The 24,558-nt window shown below is 38.3% G+C and overlaps 1 long non-coding RNA gene across 1 annotated transcript in view; it reads left to right on the top strand.

Annotated features, from left to right (window-relative positions):
• Positions 1-1,139: 1,139 nt before the first annotated feature.
• Positions 1,140-24,558, top strand: part of LOC114037575 — a 60,358-nt gene continuing 36,939 nt past the window's right edge. Inside the window, exons 1-2 of the long non-coding RNA XR_003568464.1 lie at positions 1,140-1,226; positions 2,594-2,631. This is a non-coding gene — a long non-coding RNA (uncharacterized LOC114037575). The remainder of the gene's footprint in view (positions 1,227-2,593; positions 2,632-24,558) is intronic.

The raw sequence follows: 24,558 nt of genomic DNA on the forward strand, positions 1-24,558 counted from the left end.
AATGAGAAATTTGGATTCTCAATCTCCCAAGGTCCCTTCCAGTTCCCCATCTACAATCCCAGTAGTAATGCCCTTCCCCCGTCGCTTGCTTCAATTTTCCACCGACACCTAGGGCTCACCCGACATTATTGGGCATGGGTTGTTCTGCTGCAGAGTCCGTTGTTTCAGTGAGGCAGAATGGAGTACCAGTCTGTGGTCGGGGATCACCCGGTTCTTTCACTTCCCTTTCCTTGGAAATTTACGACCTCATGTAATGCCTCTACCACTATTGCCTCAGTAACCCCTTTTTCTCCCTCCCTTGCCCCTTGCCCTCCCCCAGCAAGTTCCATGTTTGATTTGGAATAGGGTGAGAGGCAAGGCTTCCTTCAAATTCATTTAGAATCTCTCCATAACCCCTCTGGGTTCCATTTCTCTACTCCCAGGGAGTTAAAAGTGAAAGTGAATTTATGGGGTGGGGGTAGGAAGGCTGCAGAAGGCAAGAGGGGAGTGGGCAAGCGAATGGATGGGGAAGGAGGAAGAAGGGAAGGTAATCCTGAATCACGTGATAAGGCCCAGCTGCCCAATCAGATGGGGGGAGGGGGGGATGAGGCATTTGAGCCTCTTGGAGGGTGGGAAACGATTTTCTGTCCACCAAACTGTCTGGCTGGAGGTTAGAGTGCTAGCAAAGTTGTATGCCTGGCTGGACTGCCGCTGTACCTGCGTGCATCTTCTGCTTCGCAGGACCCAGCTTCTCCCTCTCCCTCTCTCACCTCTCCAAAAGGTCCTAAACACCTACATTGACCTAGCTGTGAACTGCTTTCCATACATTCACTTTCACTCAGTGAGCCACCACCCCTGCCCCGGGGAGAAGAAAGTGCTTTACTTAGAGTCCATTTAACTAGGCATAGCTGCTGCACCCCTTCCTTTCCGTCAGACCCGAGGAAGGGAGATTTGGGCGTGGATAGGTGGGTGCAGGTGTGTGTGGCGGGTGGGTATTCCAATTGTCATTTATTTGGTGGGCTTTACTCCGTGCCCATTCGGATTGGGGGTTGGGGGGGGGGGGAGGAAGCCAGCAATCGGATCCCTACCCTCCTATGTTCGTGTAAAAAGTGAGAGGAAGGAGGGAGGGGAAAGAGAGAAGCAGCTAGTCGTCTCTTCCTCGACCTAGGAGATGCAGCTGACGCGTTGGCGAAGTGGTCCAGGTGAGGCTGCTGCCTCCTTTCCTTAACTGGCAGCGGAGACTGCAGGTGAGTGAGTGGCCCCTGAGGGCTCTCTGGAGCTTCCTTCCAGTAACTGGATTTGTCCTCTCTTGGACGTCCAGCAGATGAAAACTTCTGTTCTTTCCCTTTGAAGCCTTAGTACAATAGTGTGAATTGTATTTTAAGTGACACTTGATCTTCTCCCACCCCACCCGGACCAATTCCAATTTCCTAGCAGAAGCTGGAACCGTGATTTATATTTAATTCTGTTTAAGAAACAAAACCCTCGGTTTTAACGAAGCAAACATAATTTGATAGGACTTTGCTCTTCCAAAACCATTCTTTTCCTTTTAATATCTATTACACACTTCCAACATACCACCATCCCAGCCCATAAAAACAAAAAACCGATAACAATAGAGAGCAGGTTTAAACTAAATAGATAATAGATGTAAGACACACACACACACACACACACACACACACATACACACACACACACACACACACACCCAAGTTTTAGCCCCCAGTTTCTTTCCAACTTGCCTCCAGGTATATTTGTGTAATCCGAGACAGAGAGTAGCCAAACTGGAGTTTCTCCTCTGAAAGCCTAGTTTGCATTGAATGGAGGTGTTTTGTCATTTAGGTTTACACATCTCTGCGATTTGAAAAGGAGCAACTTGGAAGAGTCTGATTTCCTGCTTGACGTCTGGCTGCATTTTGTCAGACTTGAGTAGGTGGGGAGGGGGGATCTATTTGAAACGAAGTAAGGGTGACTGGGGAATGGGAGTGGGTGTTCTAATGAAGAGCTCCCTTCTTTTTTCAGGGTCTTTTCTATCCTGCATTCATGATTACATATCACAGTGATTAAAAATTCGGGGGTGTAGTTGACGTTTTAGGGAAAGGCAATTATGCTCAGAGTTAAAGTTAACATGAAATATTAGTTGGAGGATTTCAACTCTTGCTCAATCTGCAAACAGTGTAAATGTTGACAGTTCATCTCGCTTGTAAAAATTAGTATTAATTATAATCTGTATTTTAAAATTTGTGCTAGAAGGAGGAAAGTGAAAGTTATTTACCTGTAAGGTTTGTTTGGAGTTACAATTCCGCTCAACTAGGTCATTGTCTGATAAGACTGGTTGAAATGCGAATAAGATCCGGTTTATTTCTCAAACTTATTTATTCTACCCATCTTGGAAAAGATGATGCAATGTGGAGGGAGCAGGGATACCCCCGTTTGCTGACCAAGGGAAGGGGCTTTTAGGGCTCAGCCTTAACGTAATAGCCTCGGGAATACTGTTGCTCTAGTCTAAAAAGCAGTGTGAAAGGGATGAGGGTGATGATCCGCTCAGCAGAAGTGCTTTTCTGACTGGAGGTGAAACTTACACGATCTTTTTTCTGGACTGTTTGTTTAGATCGTTCGGTGGAGGAGAACCGTAGAAAACTGTTCAAGGTAAGGCTGAATTTTTTTTTTTTTTTGTCCGAGATTCCAACTCCGGCTGGTGGCCAAAACCAATCTAACTGCTCGGAAGAGACCTAACAAACAGTTCGTTTCGCTGAGTTCTAGGCGAATGCGGCCAGTGCCTCCGTATTACTGGACCGTATTTAGACAAATTGCGTAATAAAAGACTCCAGCCAGTATGCGTGCGGCCCTCCATACCCACCAATGGTGAGATGTACATTGGGGTGCAGATAGGATTCCTCCAGCCTATTTTCTTACTAACCACCGACAAAGAGAGGATTAGCCAAAACGTTCTTTTCAGGTCGGGCTGGTGAAAAGCTTCAGGCGACCTGATTCCAGCTTGGATCAGAAAAATAAATCCATCTAAAATACGTAATTGTATCACTGGTTTCTGGAGGAAAACTAGAGGAAGCAAGTTGTGCAGCAGTTTGTCTAGAGGAAAGGATCATACAGAGGACCCATTCCCCCCATCCCTTTTAGCTTGCCAGGACTGGGTCCCTAGTTGCTGCGTGGACGCTTCCTCTCAGCCCTTTCGGCTGCGCAAATACAAGTATTTGTAAAAGTAAGAGTTCACGAAGATCCCAGAGTTTGTGTTTGCTTATTTGAGCGCCTTCGCCCTCCCTTCCCCCAAGTATTCGGCAAGTTTGGGGGGACTTTGTATTGGGGAATAGGGGAAGGGAGGCAGAGGAAAAGGAATTCAGTCTTTATGTTATCCACAGCCAGATACCCAAAATCAGTGACTGTGGCACCTGGCTCAAGTCGCTACCCGCCTCGTGGCACAGAGCCAAGGGCTTGCCTTTTTGGCCCTGAGGAGCAGTTGTGTCTCTAAGTGTCAAAGCTCGAGTTTTCTTTGGCCCCCAATAAAAACTATAACAAATGAGAAAGACACTTTGCTTTTTCTACTCTTCCCTTGTAGGTGAAGTAGGTGCGCCCAACTGAAAGTTTAAGTAATGATAATCTTCCCTCCTTTCCCTATCTCTCTTTCCCCGCCACCTTCCTTAGCCCACCTTTTTATGGTTCTCTGGTTAGTAACAAGCATGTTGATAGGCTAAACTGAAGAAGTCTGGAAAACTGCCAACCTCAACAACTCACACCACCCCACCACCACTGTAGTTAAATCACTTCTAGCCTTATCACGCTGCAGTTTGATTCTATAAATTCAAGAGTGGCCCTTCAGATGATAACTGTATTTGACTAATTAACTCAAGCCCCTCCGAGAGCTGTCAGAAAAGTAGTTGGCGGTTTTTGTTTCTGTTATTGCACTACTTTTATGAAGGCAGAAAAAAAAAGTGGAGCTTTGAAAGGATGTTGGTACATACAGCATTTTCTGGAAATCCGAGACTAGATGGCATGGAGTGGGGGAGGGGACAGGGACCAACTTCCAAACAATTCTACCTTGGAGCCTTTTTTTAGTGAGCAGTAATTGCTGGAACCACTACTCAGCAGGACAGAGGAACAGGCTTTCAGGAAAGAATAATTGAACAAACTCTTTGCTGTAATAAAATAGAAGAGCTTAAGTAAGAAGAGTAAATTAATAAAATCCAGAGAATATATACCGGTAGAGGGGCCTTTTTGTTATTTTTCCATGTTTCCTCCATATGCCTTCTCCCTAATGCTGTATATTTGTACACACACAAAAAAAAACTTCCTTTTGGATTGGACACTTTCTTTTGACCTGAATTGTGTTCTATAATTAGTAGATACACTAAGTTGTCTAAAGGAAGAAGTCATTTCCAGCTTAGGTTTTTGAAATAATTAATAATAACTAATTTTAGAGGACATCTTTAGCTCATAATATCTAAAATTAAAATGCAGTTTTTCAGATTTCCCATTACAAAGCCTTGTTTGTTTCAGACAATCATTGGCAGCCCATTGTTTGTCTTTGAAATTTTAACACTATGGAACTAGTCCATACTCTGTCCCCCTCCTTAGACATCCAACCCATCAAACTTTAGAATATGTCAAAATTTCATTGTGCTCAAATAACCTCTTACCAGTGTCTCCTTTTAAAACATTTCCCTGGCTCAGCACTGCAATAACAAATGTTTAAATTCTGGCAATGATTCCTGACCAGATGACTATTTCTTTTCCTTTTTTAACCTGTTCCAATCTGTAAAGAATATATTTAAGCATTCAGGTCCACAATTTTTGAGTACTTAAAAAAAATCACATAAATCGGTGATTTTGGTCTGAATTACCAAACTTGGTAACTTTACAGCTTGAATATAATGCAAGCAAGGAAAACCTTGCTGAGATGAAATAATAGTTGAGGCAGCCTAATAGACGAAAGGACTCCTTGGTCCGGAGTCAGAGGACCTGTGCTGTACCACTTTTGTATAACCTTGGGTAAATCACTTACAACTCAATTTCCTCAACTGTAAATGGGGGGCTGTACTAGATGATGTTATTTAAGGTCCCTTCCAAATCTATGATCCTGCATACATGCTTCTGTTCCTCTGGGCACTAAATGATATGAGAAATGTTCATTGGGAACTGATTTTTTTTCAAGGAGAACCTTCAAAAACTGTGACAAATTAGTGTTATTTTTATGGGAGGCTTTACATACATTTTCAAAGTTTATATAGTACATTGTCATTCAAAACACGCACAAATAAAATATGCTCTCCAGGCTTAGAACATATTTCATAGTATCTTTCTACAAGTATAGCTTAGAAGCATTTTATTTTTTACAGGTAGGGGAAGAACCAGTGATGAAGGGGAAGAGACTGGTGGAAAACAACTGGGTTGAAAAAGCAGTTGGGTTTAATTCTGATAGTGGTATTTTGCAGTTTTAACTTCACATCAATAATGTGCTAAAAAAAAATTTCAGTATCTTTTCCTTTGTCAAATAAATCCCTGAGGATTGGTCACAAGCTCAAATGTCCTCTATATGGCTTAGTATAGAGTTTGTTAATTGGAGGAAGAAGACTCTTGGTTTGTTTCCCATTAGATAGTAAATTATTTGATAGCAGAGACTCTTTTTTTGCCTTTCTTTGCCCAACCCCAACTCCCAACACAGTGTCTGGGACACAGCAGGAACTTAATAAATGTTTGTTGACTTCTTTAACTGCCTAGGATCTAGTTTTGTTTTTAGCATTTTAAAATACATTTTTATTGGTCTTTTGCTTTTTTACATCCCTATAATTTCCTCTAGTATTTCTTCCCCTCCTCCTCCCAGAGAGAGCTATCCCCAATAAAAACTGATATTTTAAAGACAAAGCAAAAGAGAGAAATAAGAGGGGGGAAATCAGCTTAACTAAGAATGCATCAAAAAAAGTCTCAAATATGGACAGTGTGTGATATCTGTGGGCCCTCCACCACTTCCAAGGGATGGAATTCTCATATCTTCTCATATCACCTCTTTTGAGACTTATTTGTTCTTTATCGTTTTATAACATCCCCTCTTCATTTTTATTTTGTGTGCGTATGGCTCATTTTTTCCACTTATATTGCTGTAGTCGTGTATATTATTTTCTTGGCTCTGCTTACTTTGCTCTGCATCAGTTCATGGAGATCTTTCCATGATTCTCTGTATTCATCACATACATAATTTCTTACAGCATAGTAATATTTCATTACACTTATATACTCCACTTTGTTTGTCCATTTCCCAATCAACGGGCATCTACTTTGTTTCTAATCTTTGCAACCACAAAAAATGCTGCTCTAATATTTTGGTATATGTAGGGACATTTTTTTTTAATGCCCTCCCTGTGGTATAAGCCTAGGAATGGAAGCTCTGGGTCAAAGGGTAGCACATGTTTTAAAATCAACTTTGTGCTCACAGGTAATGACAACCTCGTTTGCCTTCAGTAGACCTGTGCAGCTATTTTTAAATTACAAAAAAAAAAAAAGGCTTAAAGTTAATATGGAGGCAGTTAGCAAATAACACAAAATGTTTCTTAGGTGAAAGAATCACATACATAAACATTTCACGTGTAAAATTTCACTTTAGCTGAAGAACCCGCACTAGAAGTAGACACAGGCTGGCTATTAGTGTCCCTCCATTCATTCATATGGCAGAGGTAACTAGAAACCATAGCCCCTCTTACTCCTACTTCTCGATTTTTCCTGTATATGTGCTGCCTCCTCTTTATGACTACCCAGTAAATATGTTTTGCATGATTTCACATGTATAATTGATATCATATTGCTTGCCATCTCAATGGATGAAGGAGAAGCAGGAGGGAAGGAGAGAATAGGGAACTCAGAATTTTTTTAAATAAGCACTAAAAAAAATTTTTTTTAAACGACTATCCAGCAGTCACACTGAACTAGAATTGTAGTTTGCTGTTACTTCATAGAAAGACAGGAACAAAGGAAAAAGGAAGTCTGTTTTTTGTAAGAATTGTATAACTTTTTCAAGCCACTTGTTTTTTCACCAATCTTTTTCTCTTGATCACTGGTCCTTCCCCTACCTATTAGAAAAAGATACTGCTCAGCTATACTTATGTAAAGACATGTTCTAAGATCTGATTCTGTATTTCATTTATGCATATCTGTTTTAATGACATTGAACTATAATTATATAATAATCTGGAAATTTATACAAATTTGAATATAAGGCAGAATAGTATAGGGATAAAGTGCTGATCTTGGAGTCAAGAAAATCAGAGCTCTAATTCCTCCTCAACTGTGTCCTCCTGAGCAAACTGCATGATCTCTGAACCTCAGTTTCCTCATCTGTAAAATGAGAATGATAATAGCACCTATTTGAGGCTTGGCATAAGAATCAAATGACAAAATGTGTGTTACACGTTTTGTAAACCTTAGAGAGCTATGTAAATGTGAACTATTGATTAATTTAACATCCAAAAGTGAAAGCTCTATGCATTGTTCTTATTACCTTTGATGTCCCTCCTCTCAGGAGCATCATCTTCCATGAGCTAAATTCTTTTTTTTTTTTTGAGCTCTAGCAATTATTTATAATGTTTTTGACACATTATAAGAAGCAGGTATAAAAGAAGACAAATTATTTTCTTTACTGTTCACTCAGACTAAGAACTTCAATTTGCTTTCTATTCTCCAGCACAGGATCATAGATTTAGGGTCGATAGCAGTCCTTCAGTCCAACCCCTTCATTTTACAAATGAAGAAATTGAGGATCTGGGGGAGGGGGTCAAGTGACCTACTAAGGTCATACAAGTAGGATGTGCACATCCTCTAACTCCAAATGCTGGGTTTTTCCCACTATATCTTGTGGCTTCCGCGATGTTTGTAAATTATAAACTGATTTTTTTTTTAATCCTTCTGAAAGTCAAATACATTTTCAAGGATCTCAGAGTAAGAGTGTAATTTGGAAACAATGCAGCCTTTTTTTCTTTTCTAGTTATAGGTGTAGTCTAAGTAGTTTCTTGATGGTATTGAGTTTGTGATTAAAGGCTCTTAAACACTTCTGTTGGTAACCCACTCATTAGGATCTTTTTGATGTCAGGAATTTGAAAAGGTTACCCAGCAGCCATCATCCCTTATCCGCACATCCCTGTCCCTTAAGAAAAAAAATGATTTCTCTATTTGCTAAAAGGATCAAGATATTTTTTAACATGTCAAAATTTGAATACTTTTATATCTGGGTAGCAATATAACTAGGAATGTGTGGAGTTAGGAAAATAAGTGAGGAATTCAGTTGTGCCTTACTATTTTTCAAAAGGGAAAGTGTGAGAACAACTACCTAAGAGTAAGGTAATATGAAGAATTTAAGGGCATAGCAGTGGTCATTTGTCTCTCCATATTTAAAACTTAAACTGCTTCGTAATTTTCCTTTTGAGTACAGAACAGGATTTGAAGGATCTTTTATTTCAAGCTGAGAAGTTACAATTCACTCCTAAACAGTTTTGAAAACAAGAGATACTGGAAAGCAATAGAGAAAACATGGGACATAGAGCAGAAAGCTTCTCAACAGTTGTGTAAGTGTGTGTTGTGGGGGTTGTGGGTTGCTTTAATGAAGCTATAAATATGGTTCTAAGATCTGTGGGTAATTTATGAATGAAAGCATCTGGGTTAAATGTTGGCATAACAGAAGACAAATATTTTGTTTCTCTTTGACTGTGGATTACTTTAAACTTTGATAATCATGGTGAGCCTCAGTGTTTTTCTGAAAAGATGATCATATCTGCCATACCCACATCTGACAATTGAAAGCCAATGTTTTAAAATTTGTTTCTGGTTTGGCAAAATATTGCCATTCATTCTAGTGAGATTAAACTAGTAGCTAGAGATTAAACTAGTAGCTAGAGCTCTGGACCAGGAATCAGGAAGACCAGAGTTCAGATTTGGTTTCTGAGACTTTCTACCTAGGCAAGTCACTTGACCTCAGTTTTCCTCAGTTGCCTCATCTATAAAATGGGGATTGTTATTTTACATAGCATTTACCTCCCAAGGCTTTTGTGAGGATAAAATGAGACAATATTTGTAAAGCACTTTGCCAACCTTAAAGTACTACATAAACACTAGCTATTATTATTATTCTATCGAAGAATATAAATTGTGATTAGATTCTATTTGTATTCACAATAGAAAATATACTCAAAGTGGGAGGAAATAGAATTATATAGTTGATTTTAAGCATTTTCATTACAAATCTAATTTAGTAGCGGTTGTGGTTTTGCTGCAAGTATTTCCAAAAATAGATTTAACATTGCTACCACTTGCAGCATTTCCCATTTTCTATCTTTGTATAGTAAATTTAATTGAGCATTGTAGACAAGTAGTTAAATAAATGGCTGTGAACTTTCTCCTCAGGCTAGCTATTACTGACCCAGTTATGGTCAGGGAAAAAGTGGGAAAAGTGGTCATAGTGGAAAGATCACTCACTGATCTTAGCAATCAGAAAACAAAGCTACAGGGTGGCTCAGGCAAAGCCCTGGCTCTGTCACTAGAAGGACCTAGGTTCTAATCCTACCAGATTATGCCACTTAGACCCATGTGACATTGGACAAGTCATTTCCCCTCTCTAGGTTTCAGATTCTTCATCTGTAAAATAAATCAATAAATAAAAATAGGAGATTGAGTTAGATCGCCTCTAAATCTCCTTTCAACTGTAAATCTATGATCTCCCTTATGTACAATACATATGATATTTTCTGTGGCTAGCTTATATATAATGCTTTAGTCTCTCTTCTCTATTTTGTGCTGGAATTTGAAATGTGCCAAAAAAAATTTGTCCTTAAAAGTTTTAGAAAGTATATTTTAAAACACTGAGAAATAAATTTGTAATTACACAAAGAGCATAATTCTTTTGCTTCCATGAAATTTATAGAACTGCATAAGTTTGCATGCAAATATTGTCTGATAAAGATATGGAACTCAAAGCTTCAGAGCCTGAGAGATTACATTGTTATCTTCCTAGTACCTTTTTTTCCCCACTCAGTATCTTTAGTCATGTTTCTTCCATCCTCAAGTGGAATGCCTTCTAGTGATCTAGGCTTCATTTTTGCCTGTGAAAATGTTATCTATCCTTCAAGGTTCAATTTATCCTTCAGCTGTTCCATGAATTCCTCCAGATTATCACAGCCAGAAGTGATCTCTCGACTTTGTGAACCACTTCCTACTTCTATGGCATTTGACTCTTACCACTCATATGGAGGGCAGAATGCGATATTAGCATAAAAATTATCAGCTGCATCAATAAATTGCAAGAGGAAGCTGGTGGTGCAGTAGACAGAGCACTAGGGCTGGAGTCAAGAAGACTTGAGTTCAAATTCAGCCTCAGGCACTTCATAGCTGTGTGGCCCTGGTCAAGTGACTTAACCTCTGATTGCATGACAAAGTGGATCCACTGGAGAAGGAAATGGCAAACTACTCCAATATCTTTGCCAAGAAAACCCAATTGGGGTCAAGAAAGGATAGACACAACTGAACAACCACAATCAGCTGAATAGCTAAATTGTAACCTAGTAGGGTAGGGGCTCCTTGTTTTATACTTCTTGGTATGACTCAATACTTCTAGACCTTTGCATTTGTTGAAAAATGAATGATTGAGCACTAAACATATTACATATATATACATATATATATATACAAATAAGGTACTATTTCCATTTATATGAGAGAATTTCAAAGATCCATGGAAAATTCTTTTTAAAATAATAAACTCATGGTGGGGTTTGTGTATGTGTGTGTGTGTGTGTGTGTGTGTGTGTGTGTGTGTGCTTTTCTTTATTAAAAATTGACTGGATTGCAGAAACGCATAATAAAGAAATCAAACAACGCTTGTGGTGGGTGGGGTGGGGGAAAGGGAATAAAACTACCTGTGAATTCAATGAAAGGCCAAGTAGTTAGTGGATAATGGGGACCCGTTGCTCTGCAAATGACCTCAGGCTAGTATCTTAGGCTGGACTTTCCACTTCATTTTGGTGAATGAGATGGTTTTTTAAGGTCCATTCCATTTTTAAAAGTTCTATGATTTATTGGAAGACTTAAGAACTAATAAAATTGTCCTGGAATCAAAAACTACTAAGTTATTTAAATCCGGTACATATGATCTTTGATTCAATAGGGTAAAGGGCACATTGTCTGACCTTCATTTACTTTTCCACTAATTTATTTTTCTAATTTGAAAAAATAGATTTCTAAAATAGTTTTGTATATGAATTAAATTGTCTTGCCATTTTATTCAAGCTAACTATATATGTGAATTCAAAATACATTCTGCACATGATTTTTGTTTTTATTTTTTCTATATCTTTATTGTAACATCCTATACTTTTGATTATCTCTGTATCACTTCAAATCCTTATTTTCCCTTCTTAAGACTGGAAGTCTGCCTAGCAAAGTTACTGAAAAGAGGATTGGGCAGCCAATGAGAAAGGTGGTGGCTTTTTTTTTTTTAAGTAGCATTTGAATTAAGCTATGGAGGTAAAGCCAGGTAATCGTTTTCCTTTCTCTCTTTGTCATTGGGAGAGACTGTAACAATGGGGCTATTTGGTCTCCAGATTTGCCCTTATAACCTTTGCTGCTCTTAAAATGCCTCAGGGTCTTCAGGATGTTTTTAGCGTCTTTTTTTTCCCTTCATATTTCTTACATTTAACAGTTAACTACAGGAAGATGGGAGGAGTTTGGTACTTAACCTTCTGGGGAACTAGTTAGAAACTAGGGACTCTAGAGAACCCAATCTAAGAGTGTTTCTTTTCTTAGATTGATTAGTTTATTATTATTTTTTAAATGGCACTGTTTTTTACCAACTTCAAAAGCCTATCTTGTAAAGAAAGAATGTTATTATTTGCAGCATTAAGGAATCTAGAACACTTGGCAAAGGTCAGAATGATTTTAAAAACTTAGTTTTTTAGCTTTTTTTTTCATTCTAGGACCTTTTCTTTGGTCATTCATTTTGAGAACCCTGGCGGAACATTAAGAGTGTGTGAGGACATGATGGAATTTGAATTTCATTTATTTCATTTTTTTGTGCTTGGGGAAAAGAGGGAAGATGCAGTGAAATAATTAATTTAATCCTTTGGATATTTTGACAGGTAAAAAAGATGGACTGAGTTGGGTGCTTCTGGATTATTCAGAAAAAAAAGCCACGCTTTCCCTTCCCCCATTTTTTTTCCTTCCTCAAGTGGAGGCAGATCTTCCTACTTTCATTATGGCCCCATTGCAACTTTGGGCCTGGGGTAAGAGAAACTAGTGGCTGGGTTTCCTCTGGAGCATTTAGAAAATAATTGTTTAAAAAAATGACTTACATATTGATGAGTCTTTTAGATTTTAATGCTTTGTAATAATTTTCGCCCACTTCTTTTAAAAAAATTTATCCAAAATTTTTACTTTTATTATTTGTTTTGCCATCACCTCCATTTCTGTCTATATCACTTCTTCTCCTGCCCAGAGAGGGTTGTAACAAAGGACGAAACAGAAGGGGAAAAGGCAGTTCAACAAATGAAACTACAACACCAAGTGTGACTATATACTAATGATTGAAGTGGGTGGGGTGGGGGAAAGGGAGCAAAATTGCCAGTGAATTCAATGAAAGGCCAAGTAGTTAGTGGATGATGGGGACATATGCACACACGTACACACGTGTATGTGTGAATAGATGTGTGTATATCACATGTGTATATATGCAGGTGTATATATACACAGAGATGTGCCTATGTATATATATGTATGTGTATATGTAATATATTTGTGTAGTTCCCCATTTCCACAAAGGGAGAGAAATTCATTTACTCACCCCTTCTCTGGGATTCATTTCTTTTTGTGTTTTCATTTGTTTAAGTTAGTGGATGCCAAGTTATGGAAAATCAAATGATCCCCTGTCATGTTATTCCATTTTGACTGTACCTAAGGACATAGGCATATGATATGTTTGAAACAATGCTGGCCTGGAAGTCAGGAGACCTGAGTTTTGGTCCTACAACTGTCATTCAACTGGCTGTTTGGTCTTGGGCCATTCTGTTCTTTTGAGCTGGGCCCAGATTGGTCATCCCAGGTCTCATTTAAGGCTTTTTCCTTATTTTTTGGTGCAGACTTTACCTCTATGGGCCTCAGTTTCCTCATGTACAAGTTAGACTAGATAGTCTCTAAGAACCCTTCCAGCCTTTACATTCTTTGATGCCAAACATTTAGATTGAACTTCAGACATTTACCTACATGTGGAGGGTCAGTCTTAAATAAAACATGTTCCATAGAGTTACAATTCATTTCAGAAATTTCACAACCTTCAGTAACTTTAACCCTTCTCCTCTATCACCAAGCTGTATTTGCAGCAATCGTATAATGGTATCTTCTAATTGTATCAGTACTACCCACCTCAGAGTCCTGAGGAAACCTCTTTGTAAATCTATAAGAGATAAAAAAATGTCAGTTAATGTAATTATTCGTTAATAGCTATGTTCATTGTTGAATAGTCAAACTCCTTTCCCAAGTCAATCACTATCACTGGGTACAGAAGAGATAGAAAGGTAAGGAAGGAGGTGACAGCTTGCTTGATTTCTTAAGGCTTTCTTTGTACAAAAATTGGGGGTGAAACACTAGCAAAGCTATAAATGAACTGCTGAACCCTCTAGGTACACATGGGTGCACACAGGTACTCAGTCATTCAATAAACATTTATTAAACATCTACTGTGTGCAGAGTATAGCTCCATGTTGGGGGAGTCACAAAGTTGAGATAAGACACCATCAAACTTTGCCCTCCTAGAGCTTAATGTCTAGTAGAATGATAAGACCCAAACAGATAAACTATAGCACACAAGATTACTTCATAAATGTATTAGAAAGGTGTAAAACCCAGTGTACTGTAGCATTGAGCAGGTCTCATTGTAGTGCTAAGTTCCTTTAATTGCCCCTATAATTGAGTTATGTCTGTTTCTGGTGTAAGTTTGGTCTCTTTTTACTTCTTCTTTGCCTTTTGGACAGTGATCATTTCCTCAAGAAGCCATTTTTTTCTTTTGAGCTGGGCCTAGGTTGGTTATCCCAGGTCTCATTTAGGTTTTTTCTTATTTGGTGGTACAGGCTAAACAGCCCTTCACCACCTTATACCCCAAGCCAGGCTAGAGGTAAAATTGATTGGCAAGTTTTTTAAAGCCCAAGCCCATTTTCTTTTGACCATTTGAAAATGAAGTCTTTCGCACCACTTTGCGAATGCAAACTGTCTTGCTCTTTGTCACATTCCAAATCTCAAAGTGCTTTTTTGAAAGGACTGAAAGCCATGTAATTTCAGTACTAAATAGTCAGAGTCTTCTCTATCCCCCAAAACCAATCTAGGATATCCCTAAATTAAACCAAGTTGGAGGAAATGTGATGAACTCAAATAGTTTTTACTTCTTTAATTGGAGCCCCCCTCCCACTTTTTAACTGAGACTTCACACCTTAGGGAAAGGTATGGGTTGTTGTTTTCTCCCTACAACATACACAGTGCAATGTAAGAAAGGTTTGTTTGGTTTGAGGTTTTTTGGGGGGAGGGGAGAGACATTTTGGTTTGGTATCATCTGTTTTGTGTTTTTTTTTGGCCTTTGGAATGTGCACCTGTGAGTACAAAATAGGGGTGTCTGTGTTTGGATTATACCCATTGCTGATTATCAAATGTTTCCCAATCACTTCCTCTCCTTGAAAAGGGAAAGGGCCTGGGTTGACTTTCTGTCTGCTGACCATTCTATCAATTTTGTCATCAATGCAAGTTTTCACCAACAAACTTGTTGGTAGAACTTTCTCCCAAGTGCCTTTTGAGGGGAAGCAAGTGTTTAAGTGTATTGATGAGGATAAGTTAATTTAAGATAAAGTTAAGTCATATGGGAGAGAAAAATGTAGCAACAAACAAACACTAACACAAATATTTCTGCTAACAGTTAATCTTTCATCAGAACCCCCACTGGATTATCTTCAGGCTTTAGAATCCTTTTGTTCAGTAGTGATGAATGTCACCATAAGGCTAATGTTGTTTAAAAGGATGAAATTGGTAGTAGCAAAGGTGAGGTTGACTTAAGTAAATTCTTAATCTGTCTCAGATATTTACAGGTTGGAAATGTTTAGCATTCAAAAATGTTTAGCAGAAAGGCTAAGTGACTTTATAGTCACTAGTAGTTTACTTCCTAGTTTTCTAGAGATAATCTATCCAAAAAAATAAAAGGGAAAGTTTTGGCCGTGTGATGTAGTAGTATTATTAATCACAATTTTCATATGTTAACATATGTTGTGGGGAAAGGAGGGAATTAAGCATGTGGGAAAATGATGTCCATTCATTACTTTAATATATAAAAATGCTATACTAAATAGCAGAAGGATTAGAAAATTTTTGTTAAATGCTGAATTCATCTAAGTTTAGAACTGTTTGCATCACCTTGAGTTAGAAACTGACAATAAATATGCTGATCCAACACATAGATAATTTATGAGATTATAAAATAAATCATCCTTAAAAAATTTGAAGGGATGTTGGGAATTTCTTTTACCATAGAAAAAAAGAAGCCTAATGTTAAAATAGGACATTTGAGTCACTGTAATGAACTGCCAGTTAGATTTCCACCTATTGTATTCTTTTAAACAGCTGACAAACTTTAATAGTAGTATTCTGAGCACCTGTAATGTTACCATGTTCCTTCTTACTTCTAAGAGGGTCTACAAATTTTTGCCTAAATCTAAAAGAATGACTTAAGGGAAGATTTTGGCTTCTTATCAAAACTTAATTTCCATGAATGATGGATTTTGGCACTTGATGGGAAACTGTGGAGTGATCAATTACCCGTTTCTTATGCTAATGAAATTGAAAGTGACTTCAGGAATTTCTTTTCACTGAAGGTACCCATTTGGTTATGCCCATGACTACTCCTCTCCCCAGGCTCTATTTCTACTAAATAGTTGTTTTATAGAGTAACTGTATCTAATCTTTCTGCTGGACTACAGGCCCTGGCCTTCCTTTTCTGGACTGGTCCGTAATTTGTAAAGCTGTCAAAACAGGTGTTCTGTCCCTAAGAGAACTTTTTTTTAACAAATCTTCTAGCAAACTGGAAAATCAATAAAGTTTATATTTGTTAATTTAGTTACACATTAGCTACACTGAAGGATTAAATTTTGGAGAAAATCAACTTGTTGCACTATTTAGATAACTAGAAACAACTCTAAATGTAAGCAAATTTAAAGTCAGTTTTAAGTGTTTTTAAATTTGTATAGTACTGTTAGAAGGGAGAGGGAGGAACAGCTAGGTGATGCAGTGGATAGAGTGCCAGGGCCTAAAGTCAAGAAGACCCATCTTCCTGAGTTTAAATATGCCCTCAGACACTAGCTGTATGATCCTGGGCAAGTTACTTAACCCTATTTGACTCATCTGTAAACTGAGCTGGAGAAGGAAATGGCAAACCACTCTAGCAATCTTTGCCAAGAAAACCCCAAATGGGCTCGCTGAGAGTCAGACAACACCGAAACAATTGAACAACTGTTAGAAAGCATTACTTTTCAGCTCAAAATCAATTAACAAATATTTATTAGGCATTTGCCAGGCATTGTGCTAGCCTGTAAGGATACAAAGACAAAAATGAAGTAGTCCCTGCGCTCAAGGAGCTTACAGTCTAGCAATGGATTGTTTTTCTAGAATGGCTAAACCATTTCATAGCTCTCCAAAGATGGAATATTAATGTGCCTCCTCCCATTGTCCCTCCAATAATTACTATTTTCCTTTCTTGTCATTTGACAATGTGATGAGGTAGAACTTCAGAATTGTTTTAATTTATATTTCTCATATTTTTATTGATTTGCACAATTTATCATATTAATATTGATAGCTTTGGTTTCTTCCCTTGAGAACTACATATACTTTGACCATATATCTGTAGTGGAATAGCCCTTATTCTTACATATTTGAATTGGTTCCCTTGAATATTCCTTGTATATCAGATCTTTATAGAGACATATACTGCAAAGATTTTTTCCCAGTTAGCTTTTTTCTTCTAATTTTGCCTGCATTGATTTTGCCTATGCAGACGCTTTTCAACTTTATATAATAAAAATTGTCTGTTTTATCTTTTTGTAATCTTTCCTCTCCCTTGTTTAGAAAAAAAAATTTCCCCATAGCTGTGAAAGGTATCTTCTTTCTCCTCTAATTTGTTTATGGTATGACCATAAACTATAAATCTAAGTCTTGTGTCCATTTGGAGTTTATTGTGGTATATGTAGAAGTCTATTGTGGTATTTATATTGTCAAATGTTGGACTAAACCTAAATTCTGCCAGGCCATCAATAACTCTTTTAAACAGGTCAGGTTATACTTGTTTGAAATGCACATCCGCTCTAGCGTTTATTAATCTTTGCTGTAACAAGTCAGTGGACTGACTATACACAGACAGCTGATTCATGTATGACTTCCACATCTCTAATCTCTTGTTTCCTGTCTGTTAAAATATGATCAATTTCATTTTCTGAATGAAATTTTTTTTCTATCAAGCAGTAAGTATTTAATGTTTTATCTAAATGATTTTTCACTTCGTGTTGGTGTGGCTTTTTCTATTGATCCCATGTTCATTTCCCTAATTTTTTGATTAAAGTCACAGACATACTTACAGTTATAGTGAAATAAGAGGAGGAGAAGAAATATCAAAAGAGTGAGGGAATATTGTGCAAGTTATTTAGAGCAGAATTATACATAGGCTAAAAAAGACACCAGGAAAAAATCCATGGCCAGAGAAAGCAGATAAGAATCATCTGGCATAATATGAATAGCAACCAACCAACAAGCACTTTTAAGTGTCTGCTGTAAGTCATACACTATACTACTGTAAGTCAGAGAAAAAATAAAACAGTCTCTGATCTGGAATAGCTTGCATCCCATTGGTAGAGACAGTACATATTTAAATAAGGATAAACAAAATAAATACGAAACATTTTGGAAGGAAGATAATAGCCACTTGAGGGGCAGGGCAATGTATTAGGAAAGGCCCCCATATATAAAGGTAATATTTGAGCTGACCTTCAAAAGAAAGATAGTCTGCTTTGGGAGTACTGTAATTACTTCCATAATTCTTCAGAGATCTAAGGTACTCCAAAAATTAAGTACTTCTTAGTACTTTTTTCCCATTGTTTCCTGATTACATCAGTTCCTTTGTTCATATTCTAAAACCCTGATGTTTATTGTTTAACAAAGCATACCCTAGACTTAGAACAGACTTTGGCTAACCTTCATTCATAAAGGGGTTTACTTTTTTTTTTTTCCAATTCATATGCACCTCACAACAACCTGGCTAGACAGTTAGTGGAAGTCCTCATTGCAACAATGAGAAAGCTAAGTGTAACTTTCCAAGGTCACAGGGATAACAAGTAGCAGATCTGGGACTTAACACAGATCTGACTCAAATTCAGTGTTTTTTCCATGGTATCAAGTTGCCTCTAAAGTTGCTTAAGTCCTGTGTGAAGTCTCTAAACCCAAGAAATTGTCTTGATTTTTAGTCTAGTACAAAGTATTCGGATCTGTACTTTAATTACTCAGGGAGAGCCACTAAAGTTACAGCTACAATTCATTTGACAGACCTTTATTATAAGTACTGAAGTAGATATAAAGTTCTGATTGGACTTTACCCCTCCCTCTTTATGTTATTAAGCTAGTAGGGGATAAGCTGGACATAGATAACTAACATACAAAACGTTATATGGCAAATGTATTAGAGAAGGACAAAACAAAGTGTTATGTGAGAAAATGATCATGGCCAACAAGGAGGGTTAGACAAGGCTTCATTCAGAAAGTAGCATTGGAGTGAAACTTTAACAGATGGGAAAGCATTTGGGGGGGGGGGGGGCCGCAGCAGGGAGCAGACTGACAAGAGATATTTCAGGATTAGGTATGAGCAAAACATAAGCAAAGGCACTGGAGGAAAAGTGAGAACATGTTTTAGGGGCAGAGAGTAGTCCAGTTTGACTCTATCATAAATTATATGGAGAACAATATGAAATAGATACAGGGTTGGGGAACCTGTGGCCTTGTAGGTCCTTGGGTGTCTTCTTTTGACTGAGTCCAAGTTTTATAAACAAATCCTTTTATCAAGGGGATTTCTTCTGTAAAGTTTGAATTCAAAGGGCCACACTTGAGGACATAGAAGGCCAGGCCACAGGTTCCCTACCCCTGGGCTAGAATGTTAGTCAATAAACATTTATTAAGCACCTACTATGTGCCAGGTGCAGCAACTAGGTGGCAAAGTGGATAGTGCTGGGTCAGGAGTCAGGAAAACTCATCTTCCTGAGTTCAAATCTGGCCTCAGACACTTACTAGCTGTGTGACCCTGGGCAAGTCACTTAACCCTGTCTGCTTCAGTTTCCTCCTCTGTAAAATGAGCTGGAGAAGGAAACACTACAGTATCTTTGCAAAGAAAACCCCAAATAGGGTCACAAAGAGTCAGACATGACTGAACAATGTTCCTGTGGCCTGAGTGCTGGGCGTACACATAAGAAAAAGAAAGGCAGTCCCTATCCTGAAGGAGCCTATGATTAATGGGAGAGGGTACCCACAAAAGGAGGGAAAGAAGGAGAAGTTCAAAGGAAGGCAGCCAGTGGGAAATGAAGAGATGGTTTGTCTTGGTTTAGGGAGGAGTTCTCCATTCCCTTCTCTGATCAGAGGGTTGCCCTCCCAGGGCAGAGGGTGTGAGTTCCAGGACTGATGTGAACTTGCAGGATGAAAAGATTCCAGGGGCATGATGGAAAAGTCCAAAGGAGTACAGCAAGCTGGAAAATGAAGAATGTTGTCACGTTGTGATCTGCTTTGACTACCAGGAAAAGAAGTTTGCCTTTGACTCTGTAGTCAAGATGATTGAGCAGAGGAATGATGTGATTAGACATATGCCTAAGGAAGATTAATCTGCCAGTGGTATGTAGGATAGGTTTGGAAGGGGATGGCGGGGAGGGAAGGTGAGTAGAGAGTGGAGGCTGGAAGACCTGTTAAGGAGACAAATGCAAAAATCCAGGTAGATGGCAAATGAAGGCCTACATTAGGGAAGGGCAGTAGGAGTAGACAGGATTAAATGGAAGGGAGAGATGCTGCAGAGATAAGAGCTGGTGAGAATTTGGATGTGATGGAGAGGGAAGTGGCCTTAAGGCCTCAGCTTCCCCACTCCTGTGACTTTTCTTTACTTTTTTTTTTTTGCTTCACTATTCTCCATTCACATTTCCATCCATACGTCTCCCCAGAACTTCAAATTCAATACGTCCAAAATGGAATTCAAAGAATCATAGGTCTAGAGCTGGAAGTGGCTTAGGGGCCGCTGAATCCAATTTCCTCATCTTATAGATGAAGAAACCGAAAACGTAACTGATTTGCCCGTAGCTACACAACTCATCCTCACCTCCTCTCCAACAAAATCTGTCCCTTGGAACAAATAAATACAATAAAGCAAAACCAATTTGTGTCTGAAAATGTTTCATTCTCTATCTACAGTCTGTTACCTCCCTGTCCAGAGGTGGGAAGTACAAGTGCATCTCACACATTTCCAGTTTCTCCCTTTATCCTGATTCCTTGCCCTTAAGTCTTTAAATGTGCCCACATCTCCTGCAGTCTAAAAACAACAACAACAAAAAAGCCCAAACCTACCCTTGTCTCTACTGCCTCCATCTTACCTGCCCTTCATAACCAAATTCTTAGAATGACTGCTCTCACCTCACTGCCTCTATTTCTTCACCAACCACTCAGTCACACTCTGCTGAAATAGCTCTCTCAAAGGTCACTTATGACCTCATTACAGAATCCAGTGGCTTTTTTTTTCCCTTTTGTCATTCTCCTTGATGTTTCTGTAGCATTTGACTTTGCTGACCATCTTTCCTCCTTTGGTTTCCATGACACTGTACTCTCCGTGATGGTTGTCTACTTAACATTCTGACTAGTTGTTATTCTATGGCTCTGACTGGTTTCTCTTCATCCTCCCACCTTCTAAATTATCAGTTTTGCTAAAGTCTCTATGCTAGGCCCTCTTGCCATTTTATACTCTCTCCAGATCATCTCATCTACTCCCAAGGCTTCTATTGTTACCTATATACATATGATTCTCAGATCTATGTCCCCACTCTCAACTTTTCCACAGAGATCCCACATATCTCTTAACTGTCTGCTAGACATTTCCACCTATACATCTCACTGGAATTTCAAATTCAATATATACAAAATTTAACCCAAATGTGTACATCCCACCCAAACTTTAGATTCAACATGTTCAAAATTGAACCCAAAGGATCATAGATTCAGAGCTAGAAGGGTCTTTAGGGGCCACTGAGACCAATTTCCTCATTTTACAGATGAGAAAATTGAGGCATAGAGATGTTAAAGTGACTTGCTCGCAGTTACATAATTAATAAATATCTGAGGCAATATTTGAACTCAGGTATCCCTGATTCCAAATCCATTGATCCGTCTACTCTGTTACCTACCTTAAACCTACCCATTAAACTTCTTCCTTAAAGGGATCATTCCTCCTAAATTTTCTGTTTTTAGTAAGGAATCAAAGAATTTTCAAAGTTGGAAAGAACACCAAAGCTCATCTAATTCAACCTTTAGAGCAGGGGTTCTCAAATTTTTGGCCTGAGAACCTCATTATACTCTTAAAATTATTGAGGACACCCCTCCCAAGAGTTGTTGTTTATGTAGATATATCTATTGATAGCTTACCGTTAAAATCTTAATATATTAAAATTATTACTAACTAGTAATACTAAAAATCAAAATATATTATTATTATTATTTTAAAAATCTTATTATATTAAAAATATACCTAGGGTCACACAGCTATTAAGTGTTTTAAGGCAGGATTTGAATTTAGGTCTTTTGACTGTTACTGTCAAGTTCCTTGAATCCATTAGGATGGGGGTTAGAAACAACATGTACACAAACACAAGTACAAAATATATAGAAGGAGAATATATAGAAGGAAAATTATCAAAGAAAGTCCTTTCTAAAATGTGCCTAGAACTGAAAAGTATATATCAGAGGTCTGATGAGGATTAAGTACAAATAGCAGGACTAAATCTATGTCCCCATCTTATTCAAAGCTGCATTGTGTTATCACACTGTTGATACATCGAGCTTTCAGGATCTTAATTTTGCAGTCACTTTTGACCCATTGTTCTCTCTTACCCTACGTATCTGACCTATTCCCAAATTCTGGGTTTTTACCTCTTCAATATCTTGTGTCTCCCCCACCTCCATTTAGTGTCTCCTCAATGTGAGTTAACCTGTTATACATTCTCAATTTCTTTCAATTATTACCAGTTAAAATCAACAGTGGAATATTTACTGAAAAAGTGTAGCAAGGACAGAACTACAAAAACCTCTCTCCCCAATTGGAGTGCACTCTGTCCTTTATACCTCCACTTGGCATTTGCGAGAGTGTTCTCAAAGTGGTTGCCACAAAGTATTGCCCCTACCAAGTTCACTTCTGGTTGTGGTATAACTAATAGACCCGGACTTCTGGTTGGATTCGCTGCTGAACTAGGTCAAGCAGGTTGCTGCTTAGAGCTGTTTCTTCATTGGGCTTGGCTGCTGGACAACTGGTGTCTTCCTACTTTTTGACACTCACAAGGTCATAATCTGTTAAGAGGGAAGAAAAGATGTAACAAGGATGGAAGAAACAGTAAGCCATGAGTTCTCAGCCATATAAAATCCATGGTGGGGAAGTAAGACAGCCAGGAATAGTACCTGCTTCCTCTCTCTGCCAGGAGACTTAAAACAGTTTTTCCCCTCACTTGCCACGTAGCTGGAGCTTCTTATATGCACATTCAGCCAACAATTAAAAGACTTTTTATCACCTCGCTGGTAGCCAGAAGGAATCAGAGACATACCTTGGAATGCTCTGAATGAGGAGAGGCTTTCCATCTCCCATTTTCATCCATTTCTAGAAGCAGGCTTATCAGATTGTGAAGGGCCTTGAATATAATTGTAAGGGATGGATTGTGGAGCTCCACAAAGGTTGATACCAGGCAGAGCATATTGAGTATGCTTTAAGGACAAGTGGCTAGTTCATTGGCCAGCCCCTGTACCCTCCACCCCCAATCTATCCCTTACAATTATATTCAAGTCCCTCCGCAATCTGGTTCTAATATGATGGAGAAAGTGATGGATAGATTTCCAATTAACAAACCTGGAGTCCATTTACAGCTCTTAACAATTACTATATCACTCTAGGCAAATCACTTCATCTTTCTGCATCTCAGTTTCTTCATCCACAAAATGGAAACAATAATACTTTACTATCTCCCATGATCACAATCCATGATGATGGTAAGAAAAGTGCTATATAAATGTGAGCTATTATTATCGTTATTAGGAATATTTGGCCAAATTTATCTCATACATTCCCTTTTATTTAATCTGTGTTCTCTCCAAACTAGACCACACTTGGTTCTGGTGTTCTTGCTATACTTTCTTCCATATTGATGCACTGAGGGAACCTCACTTGTGCTCTCCCTTTGGCTATGATAGAAAGCATGGAAGAAGCAAAAGTTATCATCTCCTTTTTCTCCTACTGCCACTCTTCAATGAAATTAGATCCTTTAAAAAAAAAAATTCAGGTTGCACAGATTCACACACTCCTACTGGTGGAAGTATCCCATTCTCCTTTCCTACTTCTAGTAAAAGACTGAAGAATAGGTGAATATAGATCCCAACTCCCCTCCACCCCCAGTGCTACCCACACCCACAGGCTATTGCTTGTTGGCCAAGGCAGAAATCTGTTCTAGCATACCCACTCCCGGAGGTCTGTGGTGTTGTGGATTAGAAAAACAATTGGAACCTCTTTTACTTAACCCTGGGAAGACCTCTTTTGCCTCCCAGTTTTCAACTTAAAATAAGGATCTAGAAGACTGTTTCTTTTTTGTTTGTTTGCTTTTAATTGTTAATATTGCCTTCAAATGAACAAATATGCAATTAGAAATATGCCCGTCCAGAAGGCATGGGTAGTTGGAGATCTACAACCTTAGAGGGAGTATTTCCGCATTGACGAGATCGAAAGGGCAGATGGGGTCAAAGTATTTCACGTCCTCGGAGATGTCTAACTTGGTGGCTAATAGAAATGATTTGTATATTTTATGTTGCCATTATTACCTCTATTTTTTGCTATTTTGTGAATTAACTTGAAGGTCTCATTCTATTTGGTAAAAAAAAAGATGCTAATTTCTTTGGAAAAGCTTAAAATGATGGATACTTTGATTTTTGTCTTAGTGTTATAATATCCCTGAGAAGGGGGCAAATAAGAAGGGTTTTACATTTCAAAGGAAAAGGAAATATGCACATGAGTCATGAATTTTTGTTTTCCTGTGGCTTACACAAATATTTAAGTGTTGTTTTGTTTTTTTAAATCAGTGCATACATAATCTTTTGAAAGGCATGACTGTTCTTACCACTGCTCTAAATTTTGGATTTGATTACAAATGCCCGATTACAATGCTCCTACTTTCTTGCATGGGGGTAGAGTAATTATGAAGGTAGCAGTTGGTATTCTGGTGACAGGTGTTCTCCACTTTTATA

Source organism: Vombatus ursinus, unplaced genomic scaffold (genome assembly GCF_900497805.2).
Source record: "Vombatus ursinus unplaced genomic scaffold, bare-nosed wombat genome assembly UNPS02000582.1, whole genome shotgun sequence".
In the NCBI taxonomy this organism is placed as follows: Eukaryota; Metazoa; Chordata; class Mammalia; order Diprotodontia; family Vombatidae; genus Vombatus; species Vombatus ursinus.